Source organism: Vigna unguiculata, chromosome 4 (assembly GCF_004118075.2).
Source record: "Vigna unguiculata cultivar IT97K-499-35 chromosome 4, ASM411807v1, whole genome shotgun sequence".
In the NCBI taxonomy this organism is placed as follows: Eukaryota; Viridiplantae; Streptophyta; class Magnoliopsida; order Fabales; family Fabaceae; genus Vigna; species Vigna unguiculata.
This window is the reverse complement of record NC_040282.1, coordinates 22,738,421-22,746,968: the sequence shown is the minus strand read 5'-3', so window position 1 is coordinate 22,746,968 and position 8,548 is coordinate 22,738,421. Positions and strand designations below refer to the sequence as shown.

The 8,548-nt window shown below is 33.5% G+C and overlaps 1 long non-coding RNA gene across 1 annotated transcript; it reads right to left on the bottom strand.

Annotated features, from left to right (window-relative positions):
• Window positions 1-3,948: 3,948 nt before the first annotated feature.
• Window positions 3,949-8,028, bottom strand: LOC114181245. Its single transcript, XR_003603776.1, has 12 exons — window positions 7,837-8,028; window positions 7,553-7,642; window positions 7,009-7,103; window positions 6,425-6,549; window positions 6,156-6,253; window positions 5,568-5,778; window positions 5,053-5,180; window positions 4,835-4,925; window positions 4,614-4,738; window positions 4,430-4,520; window positions 4,167-4,258; window positions 3,949-4,076 (listed from the first exon to the last, which is right to left on the bottom strand). It is a non-coding gene; the product is annotated as an uncharacterized LOC114181245 (long non-coding RNA).
• Window positions 8,029-8,548: the final 520 nt, after the last annotated feature.

Here is an 8,548-nt window from a genome sequence, read left to right as displayed (position 1 = left end):
AAATCGAAGGTCATACATAAGTAAAGCCATTTCACACCGAAGGCCAAGACAGACTAACCTAGGTCGAAGGGCGAGAGGGCTCTTTTCGAACAAGAAATTGAAATAGGCTCTTTCGGAACGAGGGTCAAGATGGGTTGACTTGGACCAAACACTAGTGCATAAAAGGGTATTTGACAACGGTTACTTTTGCTATTCTGCCTCGGTTTCATAACCAAAGCATATAAGGTCGACGCAAAAAAGGGTCAACTTTTGGCCTCGGGTGTTACCCGAGGCAGAAACTCACTTTTCTGCCTCGGTTCTAATGAGAACCGAGGCTATATACTCCCTCTTTCTGCTCTGGTTCTAATGAGAACCGAGGCCGTATGTCCTGTTAACTTTTTAAATAAAATTTTAGTTTTTGGTTATTCCCACATTTTTTAACCTGCATATTTTTTCAGAAAACCAGACCAGTTAGACCAGAAACAAAACTATACATTTTATGAAACATGACATCATTCACAATCCAAATACATTTGAAAGTGTCTTGTAACAACAAGTCAATATCCTAATCAATACTATTGTACATCTGAATTATAAATTTGGCAAATGCTATCCTACCAAACTTTATGGACTTCGCGATAATTTGTGCAATACTCTTGAATGTCTGCAAAATAAGATACTAACTTAAGCAAATAATTAATCACATATACATACAATAAAACTAACACTCAATAGACTAAAAATTTATAGACTCATATTACAAAAATAAGAACATGGGAGCGTGAAAAGCGAAGCGAATGACAATGGGAGGATGCAACGATACTCACGTTCCCGAAAGTTACACAGTCCCACCACAATGTAACAATACCTAATAAAGAACACAACCATAAAAACACAAGAAAAAAATCAAAAATGGGAGAAAAAAAAATAAAAACCAAGACAATCCCAACAAAACCCTAACAAAACAAAACGCAAAACAACAACCCAAATCACAAAAACAATTATACAAAACGCGAAATAAAAAAAGGGGAATCGCGTAATTTTTTGAATTTCAACTAACCAACACACGCAGGGAGAACATGGCACAGCGCGATGGTGGCTTGCCGGAATGGGAGAAATAGTGATGCGAAAGACTAAAAGACAATGGAGAAGCTTTGTTTGGGGAGGAATGGTGGCGCAACGGAGGCTGGCGTAGTGCTTGGTGGAAAGGCTGGCGCGGTAGCTGCGTGGTAGCTGCGTAGGATGAACCAGTGGCTACTGTGGAACACAAATGATCGCAACAGTGTGGAAGGAGGCTCGACGGTGGATGACAGCGTGAATGGAGGTTGGATAACGACGGCTATGGACGGTTGATGGCGCGTTCAGAGGAGAGAAAACACGACTGTTGCGTTGTAGAAGACGAAGAATATCGCATTCACGTTTTGAATCCCTAACTTGGTATATGGCCTCGGTTCAATTTTTAACTGAGGTAGAATAGTGATTTTTGGCCTCAGTTCAATTTTAACGGAGGTAAAACAATGATTTTTGGCGTCGGTTCAATTATAACCGAGGCCAAATGTCACTCTCCCAATTAATTTTTTTGCTTCAGGTAAGGGAAACTGAAGCCTAAAAGGCTTTATCGTAGCCTGTCTACTACAACCGAGGCAGAAAAGTAGATTTTGCTTTGGTTATTGAGGGAACCGAGGCAGAAAAGTTTGTAGAAATTGCAAAAATGTCACTGCGCCATTATATTCTTCGGTTTCTTGATAACTGTGGCTTATAACGCGAGTTAAATAGTCAAAATTGCACTAGTGAAAAGTCAAGACAAACCAAAAATTGAGACATGTCGAACCGGGGTAAAGTTTGAAAAGGGTCAACTCAAGGCGAAAGTCAAGACGACCTTGCTAGGACATAAGGTCGAGATTGGTGTCAAAGTTCGAGACAGGCCGAAGGTCAAGACAGACTAATACAGGCCGAAGGTCGAGACAGACTAATTCAAGCCGAAGCTGAAGATGCGCTATTCCAAAATGAAGGTTGAGACAACTTGGCCTCAGCCAAATTTCAAGAATAGTTGGCCTAGACCAAAGATGAGACGAGTTGGACGAGTGGTAGGTCGAGACTGGAAGACCAGGATGGAAGGTCCAAATGGGCCAACCTGGTCCCAAGGTTGAGAAGGCCCTATTTCGGTAGAATTGGCTTAGGCCAAAATTCGACCGAGTCACCGAAATTTGGCCATACCAAATTTGGCCTAGTCGGGCGACTAAAATTCAACCAAATTTGACCAAGTAGGCCAAGACCGATATTAGTTTGATTGGGCCTTGACTTAAATTTAGCCAAGTCAAAATTAACCCTAATTAAGTCGAATCGGCAAAGGCCAAATTTAGTTGTGATAGTCTCGACCGAATTATGTTAGCGTCTATGTCGTCCTAAATTTTGCTGAATTCAGTTTAGTTGGCCCCACTGAGTCCACCTTGACTGAAATTTAGCGAAATTTGGCAAACTTAGTCCCATTGAAATTTAGTCAAATTAGCCACAACCCAATTCGACCCTACCCTTAGTCGAAGGTTAAAATGAGTACACCTAGGTCGAAGGTTGAGATAGACCAAATCGTGTAAATGGTCGAAATAGGTCGAGTCGGGTAAATGGTCGAGACAAGTACCCGGGCCAAAGGTCAAGAGAAGTTAGTCCTGGCCAAAGGTCGACATTGTTGTGCTTGCCCAAATTGAAAGTCGAGACTAGTTAGCCTAACTTAGGCTGAAGGTTGACTTGAACTAACCCAAAATTAAGTTCGAGATGGGTTGGTCTAGACCAATGTTGAGATGGGTCCTCTGGGGTCAACCCCGACCAATTTGGCACAAGGTAGAGATGTGCCTATTTAGATTGAAAATCGATACATACCTTGTGAGCTTTTGGCCCATTAAGCTTTTTTAATAGTTTTTTTTTTTTATCTGGTGAGCTTTTTTAATCCAACTCACGTGGATCAAGACTTTGGGGTGGGCCAAATAGTATTTCATAAGAATAATTTTTTAAATAATAATAATAATAATTATTCATATTTTTAAATTATTATAAATAATGTATTATGTGAATTTAAAATAACAATTGTTAATTTATTGTTATTATCAAATAAAAAAAGAAACATTCCATAAAACAAATTTTAAAAAAATAATTTATTTATATTCAGTTTATAAAAAAAAAATAATAATAATAATACTAATAATAATAATAATAAAAAGCATTTTGTCATGTAACAATAAGTGAAAAATATTTTTTCACATGATTCTTGTAAAAATATATCGAAGGTTACATTATTCATCTTCCTCTTCTTTACTACTTTCTGCAAGGAAACAATTTCAATATGCACATTCAATAGTAACATTCAAGTAAATTGTTTCATTCATTGGTTAAAACAATATACGATATGAACCAACGTATATTCTGCACATTGAATTCACCTTAGATATGAACAGAGCAGAGTAAATTGCTTCCTATGGTCCCAATTAAGATCATTGGTGAGGCAAAAAAAGCTGTTTTCATAAACAAAATTTAATTTAAACTAATTCGTTGTATAAGAAAATAAAATAAAGGCTACCATTCAAAAACATTCTTTTAAAACTGCAGCATTTATAAACTTTCAAAAGCCGAAACAAACATTAATCGTTTTTTTTTATCAGGAACAATTTCAGTTAAAAAGTAGATTTACATACTTTTTATGTTCTTAATTTGTGTATCATTTTTACCTTTTTAGTCCATTAATTATTTTTTCAACAGTCCTTCTAAATCAAATGTTTTAATTCACGTTTTTTTACCTATGCATGGTTATTCGTGTATTTATTAATTTCTTTTAATGATGTGTGATAATACGCTGAAAAGTCAAGAAAAATGAATAATCATAAAATTCTTATTAAATAAAATTCTAGCTAACAATTGGTCAAGACAAAAGATCTAAAATTTTTTATTAAATTGAAAATATTAGAAATTTACAGAAGACAAAAAAAATCATTTCATTTTGTGTTCCACTAAAAAAAATACAAAAAAGTTATATTCATTGATACAATAAAATAACCCATGTGCAGCCTCGATAAAAAGGACCGTCAGAGAAAGATTTCCACCAAAACCTACAAAAACAAGAAATTTATATCATGTTAATAATAACATATTATTATTATTATTATATAAATTTACAAAAGATCTCATAAATACAATACCAATACTCCATCACCGAAAGAAGATTTATGCTCAAAAGTCATGCGAACTTGATTTACTGTGAGAAACCTTGCGGCTCTTAAGTCTTTTGGTCCTGCAATTCAATAGTTGTGGCTTAGTCTACAAATATAGTGTGTCAAAATATAACATCCGAATAGAACATTAAAAATTGTATATCAAAGTTCTTACAAAATATGACAATATGACAATGTAAAGTATCTAAAACTACAAGAACAATCCACCTAAATTTAAGAAAAGAACTCACCTTGAGGAAATATATTTTGATATCTCTGCAGGACTATAAACAGACCAACTTTCTTCAGGTGAAGTTGCAGTTTCATCCTCTATTTTGATATCTGAATGTTGCTTTCGTTTAGAAAATTTGCTAAAGCCTAAGTCAAATAATGTATGATCACAAAAATGAGCTCATGAATTTTGTGCTCTTTAACCTGAGCATGTTAGCGTGTGCTTCATCAACCTCGGTTCTTATTTTTTCCTCCATTGGAAAGGGAGACACAGTTGAAGAAACAACTTTTGCCTTCTCATTCCGCAACTTCCGTTCAAGACACTTTATCTGTACACAACATCATGCACACAAAATTATTATGAACACACCGTAACAGCAATAGTAATCCACATAAAAAAACCATAACACCTTGTTTTCTATTACCTTTTCCTTAATTGCATCAATCTTAAGTTTTGCTTCTTTCACTCCTTTTGCATATCTTGAGTTTTCATCTTTAATATATCTCCTCAGTTTCCTGGACATATTAAGCAAGTTTCCAACCACTTTAAATGTCATCCATACGGAAACATTAATTCAAATATCTAAAAAAAATTAATTACTGGAAAAAAAAAACGAAACAAGAATTTAAAGGGATAACTCACTCCTTTCCTGATTCGCTTAGGATCAAAGCCAAGAGTCTACTGTGAAATTCAATTAGCAAGGAGTTATGTCCTTTACTAACCAATTCTTTTAAAATGACTTCAGCTTCTCCTTCCATGAGATCAAGAACCTGATTAAAATTACACACAAGAATAACAGTAAGGAAACACGATAAGAATAACAGTGAAAAAACACTTGACAAAAAATAGTATAAATGGCTGCGACACTACAACTGTAAAGCAAGAATTACCCTGGAACAATAATACCCTTTTTTCTAGCGTATATAATTAAATGTACCAGAAGGGAATATCATCCATGGTAAAATTGACTAACTGCAAAATTATCTAAAATTTTATTTTTAAGTAATTAGATCCAATTTTGTAACCTTCCACTGTAGCATTAAAGAATTTGCCGATTACGGTTATCCAATCAATCAACCATTAAATGCAACAATAAATTTCAATTAATCAAAAAAAAAAAAAAAACATGAGGAAAAATTGTAAAGATGAAACTATACCTTTCCAAACACTCTACAAAATTCTAAAAACTGCAACGCATCCCCAACATCTTTGAGTGGTAACTCTGATGCCAAATATTTGTTTTAATTCCATGCCAGGGGGTAAAAGAATTTCCTCCTCAATTGTTGGGAACCTTTCTACTTCTCCTTCTCCTTGGCACATGGCACCAACATTATCACCACCATCTTCTTTGTTACAAACTTCAAGCTCCTGCAAGAAATAACAAAAACGAACACGAATCACCAACCATAAGGTCATCTCATAAAAAGTTTATCATAAATTGAAATGCAAACACATTTTCGCTTCTATCATCATTAAATCATGAATTTGCACAGTAAAACAAGAGATCCCTTTCAACCAAATCATAAATACAGATATGCAAGTACCGACTGTATTCTTATACTCTCTTATTCTTTCATTTTGTACCAAGGATATCTCAGCTAACAATCGGAACCTAATTCCTTCTAAGTATATAGCATCTTTGATACGCTTCATATCACACTTTTACGAAAAAAGGATAGAATAATTTTGAAAAATATAAACATCTAAAATAAAAAGAAAACCTAAAATTTATAATGGAGACTGACCTGGTCAAGAGGCACTTGTTGCAGAACTTAATTGTATAATGTTTTCCTCTCTTGAAGTTCTTGCAGGTTGCAACAAAATTTTCCTTTTTTTGCCGGCACTACAGTGGAAAACCAACAAAACAAAACAAAAGTGTTATCATTCAAATACACCACAAAATCAAGAAACAAACCGAACAACAAAGAGTAACTCGGGTAATCATCACACTCCAACATGCAAAATAAAAAATTGGACATCACAAAAATAAAGAAAAAAAAAATGAATAAATTACTTGATGACAAGATTTTCCAGTTCCCTTTGGAGAACTGGCCACAGCATCCTCGGGGAGTTCAATCTACCGTCCATTTGGAGTAGGAGAACGAAATTCCCTAGCAGTTTCATCTTGTATTTTGACACCTGCATGTTATTAGAAATTGTATACCAAGTTTATTAGAGAATTACACACATAACTATATATAGTATGAATATAATATGAATGGTTGCGACATGCCAATATAACTTTAAATCAAGAATTACGCTTGAACAATAATACCATTCTTTTCCTAGAGTATATAATTTAATGTATCAGGAGGGAATATCACTCATGCTGAAAACATTCAATTAAATGACCAAACTGCAAAATCATCTAAAATTTTATAACATTCAATTAAATGACCAACTGCAATATCACTCATGCATGATATTAATAGAAATAATTACTTCCAATTTGATAACATCACTCTATATCATTAAAGCAATTTGTTATGGTTATTCAATCATTAAACTATTAAATGATTGCAACAATGAATTACAATTAATAAAAGTAAATAAAAAAAAAATACATCACGAAAATTTGTTAACATGGTGAAACCATACCTTTCCAAACACTCTACAAAACTCCAAAAGCTGCAACACATTCCCATGTTTGGATGAAACCAGATTCCTTGAGATTACGATATAAGAAACCAGTACTGTATTCATCACAGAAAAATCATCATTCAAGAAAACATATTCATATATACAAGTACTGTACTTTATACCAGGATATCTCAGCTGACATTTGGAACATTTCACATTTACAAAAACAATATTAGTCATAGTTTTTAGAAAATTTTAAGTTTTTTCTTGCATTGCAAGTGTGTAAAAAATTCCATTGCTTTCCAACTATAGTTGAAACATAAAAAAATCACCAAAGTGGGTGGTCTTTTTTCTGTAATAGGACACACATATCCAGCTTGATAAACAATTTGTATATAAGATAAAGTATCTCATGAGGGATACCAATGACTTAGTACAAGACAAGAAAACAAAAATATGTGACAAAGTAAAGCATGCACACTAATTGAAGACACTATTAAGAGTGTTTATAAAATGTAAAGATGAAAAAGAAGTTGAAAAAGAAGTTGAAAAAGAAGAATACCTCTGCAGAAAAGTTCTTTGAACCAAGAGGAGGCGTGATAGAATTTCATTCCAGTGAAAATAAGCTGAGATGAAGTCAACCATTCCAGTACTTTCACAGCAGGAAAGAAAGGTAAAATAAAATAAGTGATAGACGGTATTGGAAAGTTCTAAGAGGTAAACGAATATCGCAATAAGTGGCATGCATTAGAGCAAAACTACACCTTGTCACTGGCTTCACCAAATTTCTCCAGTAAAAGAAGGAAGGAACAAAATAGAGAAAAAAAAGAAAGAAAAGAAGAGTACCATCAACACCATACTTTCTTATTATGCAAAAGTAAGACAGCCACACATATTCATAACATCTCCAAGAATAAACGCCGCAAATGACTGTCTTCTTTTCTCTTATGAGTTAGGGTTTTAAAAGATCGTAACCCCTCACCCTCTCCTCTTTATGTTGGACCACCTGTGCTGTACGCGTGACTGACCTGCACTACAGCAACGGTCTTTTGTTTTAGTTTTGAATACCGATGTTAGTTCACAAACTTTTAATTTATTCATTAATTATTTAATTTCTATTCTTTTTAAATTATTCTTTTACTTCTCTTTTTTTATCTAAAACTATTTGAAACATACAATAAATTAAAATTCTGTTTAGTAATTTTTTGAAAATTTATTAAATTAAATGAAAAGTAGATATCTTTTATTTAAAAAAAAAAACATTCATTTTTATCAATTTAATATGTTTATATTATGTGATGACAATTATATGTAAGAAGAAAAAAGGGCATAGGAAGCAATTAACGGAGGATATTTTGTAATTTCTAGGGTAGAGACATCATCTCTTCTGCCACATATATTTGGGTTCTTCCGCATTCAACTCATTACAACTATCTGATAAGATATTTTTTAACACAATATATTTGTTCTTAGAAAACTTCCTAGTACACTTCTAAAACTTTTTCTGTTTTATTTCTACATAGCAAGCCCAAAATCATTTTATTTTATCTTTCACTAC